The 9,642-nt window shown below is 36.8% G+C and overlaps 1 protein-coding gene across 1 annotated transcript in view; it reads left to right on the top strand.

The window, feature by feature from the left end:
* Nucleotides 1–2,326: 2,326 nt before the first annotated feature.
* Nucleotides 2,327–9,642, top strand: part of COL19A1 (collagen type XIX alpha 1 chain) — a 73,102-nt gene continuing 65,786 nt past the window's right edge. Inside the window, exons 1-4 of the mRNA XM_042447020.1 lie at nucleotides 2,327–2,358; nucleotides 3,820–3,873; nucleotides 5,490–5,534; nucleotides 9,380–9,433. The gene's annotated coding sequence lies outside the window, so the exon portion shown is untranslated. The remainder of the gene's footprint in view (nucleotides 2,359–3,819; nucleotides 3,874–5,489; nucleotides 5,535–9,379; nucleotides 9,434–9,642) is intronic.

Raw genomic sequence — 9,642 nt, 5'->3', positions numbered from 1 at the left:
TCCCTCCCTCTTGGCTTGAGCCAAAGGTCAGGGCAACTGACCCCTCCTCTTATTGCTACTGTTGTCTTTTTTTCCTCCTCAGTAGCAGTGTCTTTGATTCTTTGTCTGCCTGATACATTTGTTTGGGCTCTCTGGGCCAAAGCAATAAGGTAGTGAGGACAGGGTGTAGTTATCACAAACTCGAATGTGTCTTATTCCCTTCCTGCTTAAAGTTCACACTGAAACAAGAATTGTTTTTCCCCTGCAGTACAGCAAATACAAGAGGGTGTTCCAAACAAGAGTTAGTATAATGTAGTGGTGACGGTTTTGGACAAGCAACTCATTTTCAAGTGACTGCACTGAGCTCTGAAACTCACTGAAGCAGCTTGGGCTAGTCATACTCCTTGCTTATCCTTCTCCAGAGGGTTGTTGTGAGGATGAAATGTGGAGACAGGAACTATAAATGCTATGGAATGACCTACCAGAAGAGATCCGTTTCATTACTACCTTAGAGGCCTTTAAAAAGGCACTCAAAATGGATCTCTTCCGGCGGGCTTATCCACTGAATTCCATATAAAAAGGTTATGACGACTGCTCATCCTTGACTCTGTTGGCTAATGGACAAATTGTAATTTTTAGAGAACTAATAAGAATTCTTGGTAAATTCAGTGTTAGTATTTTATTGTTGTATTGATTGTAAATTGTACTAAGTTGTAAGACACCACAAGCCCCATCCAATCCAACCGCCTGCCATGCAGGAATACACAGTCAAAGCACTTCTGACAGATGGCCATCCACCTCTGTTTAAAAACCTCCAGAGGAGAAGACTTCGCCACTCTTTAAGGCAGCATGTTCCACTGTTGAAAAGTTTTTACCATCATGAAGTTCTTTCTAATGTTTCGGTGGAATCTCTTTTCCTGTAGTTTGAATCCATTGTTCCGTGTCCTATTCTCTAGGGAAGAAAAAAGCAAGTTTGCACCTTCTTCCATATGACATCCTTTCAAATATTTTAACAAATAGCTATCATGTCACCCCTTAATCTTCTCTTCTCCAGTTTAAACACACTCAGCTCCCTAAGCTGCTCCGTAATCATAAGGCTTGGTTTCCAGACCTTTCACCATTGTTGTTATAGAAAGAAAAGTAATAGGTAGTCACAATGACTGCATAAGTATTTCATTACCTGTCATGATAACAAAGGAGAGACAACTGAATGTCAAATTTATTTTTCTCAAAAGAGTCATCATGAAGAAATTGGCTCAAAAGGTGGAAAAGGTAAAATGGTAAGTAATGACCTTTGCCCAGGGGTTTGAAGATGGTTGATATTTGGTTGGTTGGATGTAATTAATAAGAATTAAACATGATTTGCACTGACTGATCCAAATCTTTAAAGTTGAAGTTCAAATAAAAGGAAGACAGACATGGAAGAATATACTCCTTGGCTTTGGGCCCACGACTTGTAACAGCTTTTGTGTTGTTGTTCTTACTGACCTGGAAGACTGAGTGACGTGATAGTTTCTACAATCTGGATGTGTTACATACAACAGAGTGCTGATTCAAGGAGAAAAATGCTGAGGACATCCTTTTTCCATGAAATTGGCCCTCACAGGAATAGGAGAGATGTCTGCAGAGCAAATCGTTGCACTGATAGTCTTGCACATGAGTTTGAGTTTCCAAAATCTCTTGAGAGCTACTGAGGTAACCTCAGAATGGGACTTCTAGCAGTCTGTTCAATAGTAAGATTTAAAACTGAAGGCCTAAACTTGTCTCACACATTCAAAATGGGTTGCAGTGAATTCAACTGAGTAAGTATGTTGATGACAGAGCTGCATAGCTCCAGAAAGGCACCATTTGGTTTATACCATTAATCACACAAGCTCAGCATAGTTGAAAGCATGATTAGTCAAAAGTAAGTCTCACTGAATCAGTGGGCCTTGTTCCCAAATCAGGAAAGTTTAAAGTTGCCACCAATAAATTCATGTGCTGACTTTATGTATCATTGATGGAACACTTCTGTGTCCTGAATTCTTCTGCTGAAGCACTGAAATAATTAAATACTATAAGGTATAGCTCAGCTAAATCCTATCATATTGTTTAAGTGTATCATGTATTCTACATGTACTGTACAGTTTATGCATGGATAGTATTGTATCTTCAGAATTCTTTGCTGCTGCTTTGGATTACAGCATTTTGTTCTGCGCTGGACTACATTTCATGAAGCCAACATAATGTTTAAACATGCTTTGACTATTAGCTCATACCTTGCCAGTTGCAGCATTTTACACTTGCCAACACTTCATTTCAAATATCCACATAAAAACTAAGATTTTTTAAACTCTGTCCTAGGGAGAGCATTTTGAGAAAGGCGAAAAAGGGGACCCAGTAAGTACATCTGAAATCTGTCATTATTATCTTATTCCATTGAATAGTCTCATTTTTCTAGATATGTTGGTTACTTTAAATAGGTCTGAATAAATTCAGTTATGTTTCCCTTTAAAACAGGCATTTTGGATCATTAGCAGTATTTTACTTGCATATTGAGGTGATTGATTTACAGCAAGGGAGGAGAATGCATGGCTTTCCAATTATAGTTGGACTACAGGTGTCATAAACCTTAGCCAGCATGACCAATAGTGAAGGAAAATGGGAGCTGCAATCCAACCATATGTGGAGGGCTACATGTTCTCCATCCTTGATTGCAGGTAACATTATGGCAGAATATAGTTAAAACAGTCTTCTTTCTGCGAAATGTTACCCGGGGGTGGTGGTGGGGGTATCTTCCCATCTGCTCTGCTTCCTGATCTTCCATAGAAATATATGAAACAATTGTATAGACCCTATGCATATGTATTTCAATCATGAAGTTTATTCACAAATTTTATGTAGGCTATTGTTCCCATGATTTCAGGCTATGTGCATTGCATTTTAGTGTACAGATCACTGGTAAATGTTACATCCATCTGTGCATGTCGGGGAGATTTGGAAGTGAAACAGGTGATCTTGCTCCCACTACTGCATGCAACTCAGAAGGAATATTATTGAATATTCAATATACTGTTTAATATCTAATATACTGTCCATGCTGGCAAGCTTAGAGTGTTTGATTTGGTAATGAATCCTTGACAAGTGAGTTCAGAAAGCTGTCATCATTAATGGAGGATATTCATCAATGACCATATTGTTGACAATGAAGCCATTAGGTTGTATGTATTAGTGGGCGTTGTGTTAGTGAAGAGCATTTCCCCTCACATAAAGTAAGGCATGAGATGTTGCCCTCTTGTACCTAAGGGTGAATCTAAATTGTACAAATAGTACAGTTTGATGTGTTTTAGCTCCATCCTATAAAATCCTGGGATTTGTATTTTTACGAAGTATTTAGCCTTCTCTGCCAAAAAGTGCCAGTGCCTCCCAAAACTACAAGTCCCAGGATCCTGTAGGAAGGAGCAATGGCAGTTAAAGTAGTGCCATAATTTCTACAGTGGAGATGCACCCTGAGGTACTCCAGCACCTCATGCCATATATTCCAGAGCATTCCCACACTATAGTGAGTAAGAGGTGGAGTGGCAAAAAGGAAGCACCCTGTCTTACACATTTGGATAAGCTTTCTGCTAGGTCATTGTTGGAAACAACTCAGAGTAAATATAGCCAAGGGATTGTTTTTTTCTATTAATCTAAAGAAAACCTGTACTGACAGTACCTTAAAATTACATTGAGTGCTTTACTGTGAACTACAATGCCTTGCTGAAAAGATTAAAATAAACTTTTCTCTAGTATATCACCTACTTGCTATAGACTTTTTGTCACCCCAGCTTATTTCACTTTTTTTGGAAAATGTTTATTTAGGGTGAATCAGGGCAGCCTGGTCTTCCTGGGCCTATTGGTAGTCCAGGACCTCAGGTAAGTACTGTAGGTAAATTTTATTTAAAATGTTTCATTTAAGTTTTGTATTGTGTCGTTTACCATATTAACAGAGCACTATGTTTTCCCCCAGTTCTTTTATAACTCTTGATGTTTTAAGAATGTATATGCATTTGTGCTCTGACAGTCACCGGTTGCACCTATAGAAAATGTCAGAAGTATATGCAGCTTCCTAACAGTTTTTTTTCCGGATGTCGTACTGACTTCTTAAAAGTCATCCCAGTCACAGTTAAACTTAATCCAAACCATGCTTATTTGTACAGTGCCAAGTCTATAGCTGACTGTCAGCAAAAGTTAAATAATACAGTAGTAGCAACAATAATTAATTTAATAATAGTTCTCAGCTAAGTCCAGAATTTGACATGTCAGACCCACCTCACCAAAAGAAAGAAAGAGTGTTTGTTTATTTTATTCCTAAAATAAATGATATGCTCTCCTTCAGTTAGCAAACTTCCAGGGTGGTTAACAGAAAGTTAAATAATTATAAATAAATCCAAAATGCATTAAAAATACAGCAAACAGCACAAATAGATTTGCACCAGAAACACTAAACTCAACCCAAACCATCAGATTAGAACCAGATGACTTGCTGAAATGCCTGTACAAATGAAAAGGTATGTTGTGTCCTTCAAGAAAGGGATCAGATTTACCGTTGGTCATACAGTTACAATTCTACAAACCACAACTGTGAATGCTCCTTTACTAGTAACTGTTCATCTGAATTCCCATCAGAAAACAGCCACCAAGTATCACTGCACATTCCAGTAGGTCCATGCAAGAGGAGACAATGAATAAATGGGGCACTGGACCTTTCTCCCTCATTATTTAATATGGGACCTGAAAACAATATTCGTGAAGGTTTTCCAAAAGTTGATAACCTCAAGACACTCCAAGCATTGATCTAGAAGGGTATGTCCAGCCTATGCTGTTCTAACTGCCATGCCCCCTCTTCAGATTATTATTCAGACATGGACTGCATCTACAATGCTTTAACTGCCATGGCTCAATGTTACAGAATTTGGGGATATGTAGATTTTTTAAAGCTATTTAGTGTCTGAGCTCTGGTGCCACAATAAACTACAAATCTCAAGTTTCCATAGGATGGGGCTGTGGCAGATAAAGCAGTGTCACACTGCACCGATTCAGCAGTGTTGTAGCTGCCATAGAAAAGCACCTCAGTGCATAGTCCTATATTTTCTTCTTGCACACAATGATGTGGCTTATGGGGAGCAAGCATTCTGTATGATTAGATCAGAGGTGATGCTTTTTGGCATAAATTAGCACTAATACATCAGCTCATCACTTTCTCTGCTGATTTTATACTCGTAGAGCTTGGCTAGGTCATACTGTTAGGGCATGAGATACATAGTTGCCAGATTTGGTATCTTGATTTGCATTTTAAGGACCCACTAAATCCTGTACGATAATGAAAATTTATTATCCTTGTGAATTAGAGAAAAAGAACATTTTGCTTCTTATCTCAGTTGAAATGAATTCAAATGTGCGTATGCATATATATATATATATAGAGAGAGAGAGAGAGAGAGAGAGAGGTAGCAGTTGTTTTTTTAAACTCAGTTCTAATTTCATTATAGGGTTCCCCAGGGCAAGTTGGTCCCAGAGGACAACCAGGAGAAGTTGTAAGTATCATAGTTTTTTTTTATTTCATCTTGTAAAAATTACTGGAGTGAAATATTATCCAGTGAAATGACATTATGAAAACAGTTGATATGCTCTTTTACAAGGATTATGAGAAGTGTTGTGATTGATGTGCACCCCATGAGATTTAGAGGTAGTCATATTAGCTTTATTGCTGCTCCTCCGTGTTATTTACTATGTGTTCTGTTATGTCTGTGTCTATCTTGTGATATCTCTGCAAAAAAAAGATGCAATCTAGCAAATAAGAACTCCACATTATGTATTCCCTTTCACCTTTGGCATGGAGAAACCTATATAAAAGATGAAATCAAACAATGGCTGCACCAAGAAATTATGTTAAATCATGGATTACTGGGATGAAAATGAGTTTAGGCTTAGACTAGCTCATATGCTCCCGCCTCCCCTTTCTTCCTGCTTTGCTTCCATTTTAGATTAAACACAGTTTAGTCTGTCATGTAAATTCTAAAGTGAAAGTCTTAAAGATGATTAGGGGAGAACCATGTTCATAAATTATCTCTGGAAATTGGCTTGCTTTCATTAATCATAGTTAAGATTATCAACAGTTTCTCAGGATTCACATAACATGGCAAGCTGCAGTTAATTAAAATATCAATATATATTTTTGTTTTCCCAGTCATGCTAGAAATGGGTTGGAGCAAGCAAGAGGAGGCTACATCTGTTCTTGCAACACTAAATTGTAGTTTAACGTTAGACCCCCCCCCCCAAAGAGAGCAAAGACTCTTGCCCTGTTTGTCAAAAATATTAAATACATTTGAAGAGCATAAGAAATAAACCACTTAGAATAGTTTCTCATAAGGCACTGTGTACTATAGGCAACCATGTATAAAATACATGCATACCTTGTGCATTATGAAGAATGAACATACACAACAAACCCAGTACAGTATTCCCTTGAAGTGGAAGGAGAGAATTTTCCAGAGCCTGAGTAGTCTAAAGACGAATTTTGCAGCCCCAAAGCCAATATTAACCTCTTAATAGGTCTAACAGAGACAACTGCTCCTTCTTCAGTACTATTTAATCCACCATAATTGGTTGAATTATCCAAAAGTAGTATAGATATTATTAATAAAAGGTGCTAATAATGATTTGAGTTGAAAGAAAGGTTTATTGTCAATAATAAATAAATGGGATTGGAGATTGGGATAAAGAATGTGACATAATTCAGAAGCACATCTGGCAGCCAAATTCTATAAATATGGGCAAAAGATATTGGAGAAAATATAGAGTTACAAGAATGGGAAAAGATGTGGACAAAAAATATAAAATTTACAATGACTTATGATCTCAGAGAAAACTTTTATAAAATGCAGTTCCAATGGTACCTGACACCTTATAAAATAACAAAAATGTTTCAAAATGCAACAAGCACTTGCTGGAAATGTGTTTCGGAGATTGGTACATTTTACCACATTTGGTGGTGATGTTCTAAAGCAGGAAGCTTCTGGGAAAAGATACTCAAGCAGACAAAGAAAATTTTCAAATTAGAATGTCAGATGGATCAAAAAATGTACCTTTTAAGCATGGTCATAAATGAAAATTTAAACAGTAATTTTGGGAAATTCATATTTTATATTACAACACCTGTGAGGTTGTTATTGGAAGGAAAAAGAAACTCCAGAAATCCAAGAGTGGGTATGGAAAATTATGATCTTATAGAATCAGATAAGTTAACCCAATTGTTAAGAAAAAACTCATTGGATAATTTTAGAAAAGACTGGGAGCCAATGATAAATTATTTGAAGCTTGATTAGGGGCCAGTTTTTGTGACAGGATTAAAATAGTTAAATTTTAGAAAGAATAGAAGGAGGACAATAAATTTAAAAAATAGTCTATAAATAATAAGAGTAGAATTTAGATGATAGGTTATGATAAACAGTGGATAATTATAGAATTATAGAATATAGATTTAAAAATATAGAATATAGAACTTAGTAAAATAACTGAAGAGTATTAGAAGTCATGAATAAACTATAGGTATATATTATGGAATGTAGACAGAATATAACTTTGGTGTTGTAATATTATTGTTGAGAATGATACCTTTCCGATGTATTGTCATAAAGGCTGGATTAACAGTACCAATGTAGAGAAAGAAAGTTTCAGGGACGGGGGTGGGGTTGCTGTCAGGTGTTGTATGGAAAAGTTTTTGCTGTATGTTTTATTTGTTATGTTTGCCTGGTTTGTTCATCTTTTTTTTATTAATAAAATCTATTTCAAAAAAAGAAAGGATAGTGGTAAAGCATTTCAGCAGTTAACTCTTTGCAGCTCCAGAACTGAAGGAAAAGATGACTGTATGAAACATACAGATGCTTCTCTTAGTTCTTCAGAAAAGAACATAGTAAATCCAAAAGAACAGGAGCAGCAGCTTCAACAGTCATATTCATACGTAGATGCCAGTCCCTCATTCTGTAGGTGCTAAAAGGGAAAGTTTCATTTCCCCCCAAAAGTGAATGGAACATGCCTTTTCATGTATTTTCTAATGGAAAGCATTCACACTTTGCTCATTAATTCATGTGTAATAGATGGCATGATTGCAAAAAAATTCTTTTCTGACAAGTATTGCCATTTTCTGTAAAATATACCTCAGAGGCACAAAGAAGAGAGATATCTCATCTTCTTGAATAAAATTAATTTAAAATATTAGAAGGTTTGCTTTCCGTGCTTTCTTTTAAAAAAAAATGTTGTAGAGTTCTTTTGTCCATAGCGAATTGTAAGCCTAATAGTGTAGAGCTTTACCTACAATGTCCAATTTGTTTAGATGGATTCCAGTTTATTTCCATTTCTGGGCCCTTACATTCACAGTAACTCAGAGAAAGAAAACAAAAAATGGGTAATGAAACTCGCACCTGAATGTTAAAGCCTATGTTGTTCAGGCAAAGTTGCCTAGGAAAAGATAGCATTCTAATTGTTTCAGACCTTTTCAATTCCATCCTTTGCAAATATAAAACTAACAAAGGGATCTTTCGTGCTGTGAGAGAAGGCAGAGACAATGATGAAATGGTTCCCAGGTGAATAACAGCTACTTTTATAATCAGTTGTAATAAACCCAGGACTTATTACCAAACTTTGAAGTAATTCAGCTGATCCATGCAAATTGAGATCCAGCCAGCCAGAAGGGAAGAACTTTGCCTCTTGCATGATCAGGATTGTAAATAATTATGTGCTTTTCTCAGAAGCTGAAAAACTTGCTATTGGACAACAACTCCCAGAATCAATATCAGTTGTGCTGGCTGGGGATTCTGTGATCTGCAGTCCCAAAGTAACTTTTCTAAGCTCTGTCTTTTATGGAAAATCTTTGCTAAGATATGCATAAGAATAAAGTTCTGATAAAGATTTTGACCAAGATCTTGCATCAGAAGTTACAACTTTACCATAACAGAGCTACATTGCTAACTCAATGTGCAACGTTGGCTCTGAACTGCAAATATCACAACATTACAGTTGTGCAGTGGTCATGCTTCTGGCCCTGTTTGTACAATGGACCTGAGGCATGACTTCATCTTCACTCCCCTCCTGAAAAGACAGACATTGGTCAGTGGCACAATTCAACTTTGCACATTCATAGGTGGGTTTACAATGATGTAACTTCCCCTAAGGACAACTTTTTTGCACATTTTCATGGAGGAAAATCTTAATGATTTCCACTTTATCATAGAATCATAGCTCTGGAAAAGACTTCAAGGGCCATGAAATCCAACCCCTGCCACCTTGTCTTGCAGCTATTCAAAACTTATCAGTTTTAAAAACTTACTACTGTATATTGTATAAGGCCCAAGATGTTAAGAGTTTCCCATTATTTCACTAGGGCTTACCAGGAGAACATGGAATACCTGGAAAACCAGGGATTAAAGGCGAAAAGGTAAGTTTTCCAATATTCATTCAGTACATTCATGTTTATTCCCTAAGAGGTGTTTTCTTTCCCATTATTCCACACAGTCAAATCTTTAATTTTGAAAAAATAAATGCAATTCTGGTAAATAGAAACAATCTCATTGGCTCAGGCCATGTCAGCACAGATGAGGAAACCTGGCTTACTGTCTGGGCTTCCAGATCCATGCAGAGGACAAG

The sequence above is a fragment of the Sceloporus undulatus genome, chromosome 1, assembly GCF_019175285.1.
Source record: "Sceloporus undulatus isolate JIND9_A2432 ecotype Alabama chromosome 1, SceUnd_v1.1, whole genome shotgun sequence".
In the NCBI taxonomy this organism is placed as follows: domain Eukaryota; kingdom Metazoa; phylum Chordata; class Lepidosauria; order Squamata; family Phrynosomatidae; genus Sceloporus; species Sceloporus undulatus.
This window is presented reverse-complemented; position numbering and strand designations above follow the sequence as displayed.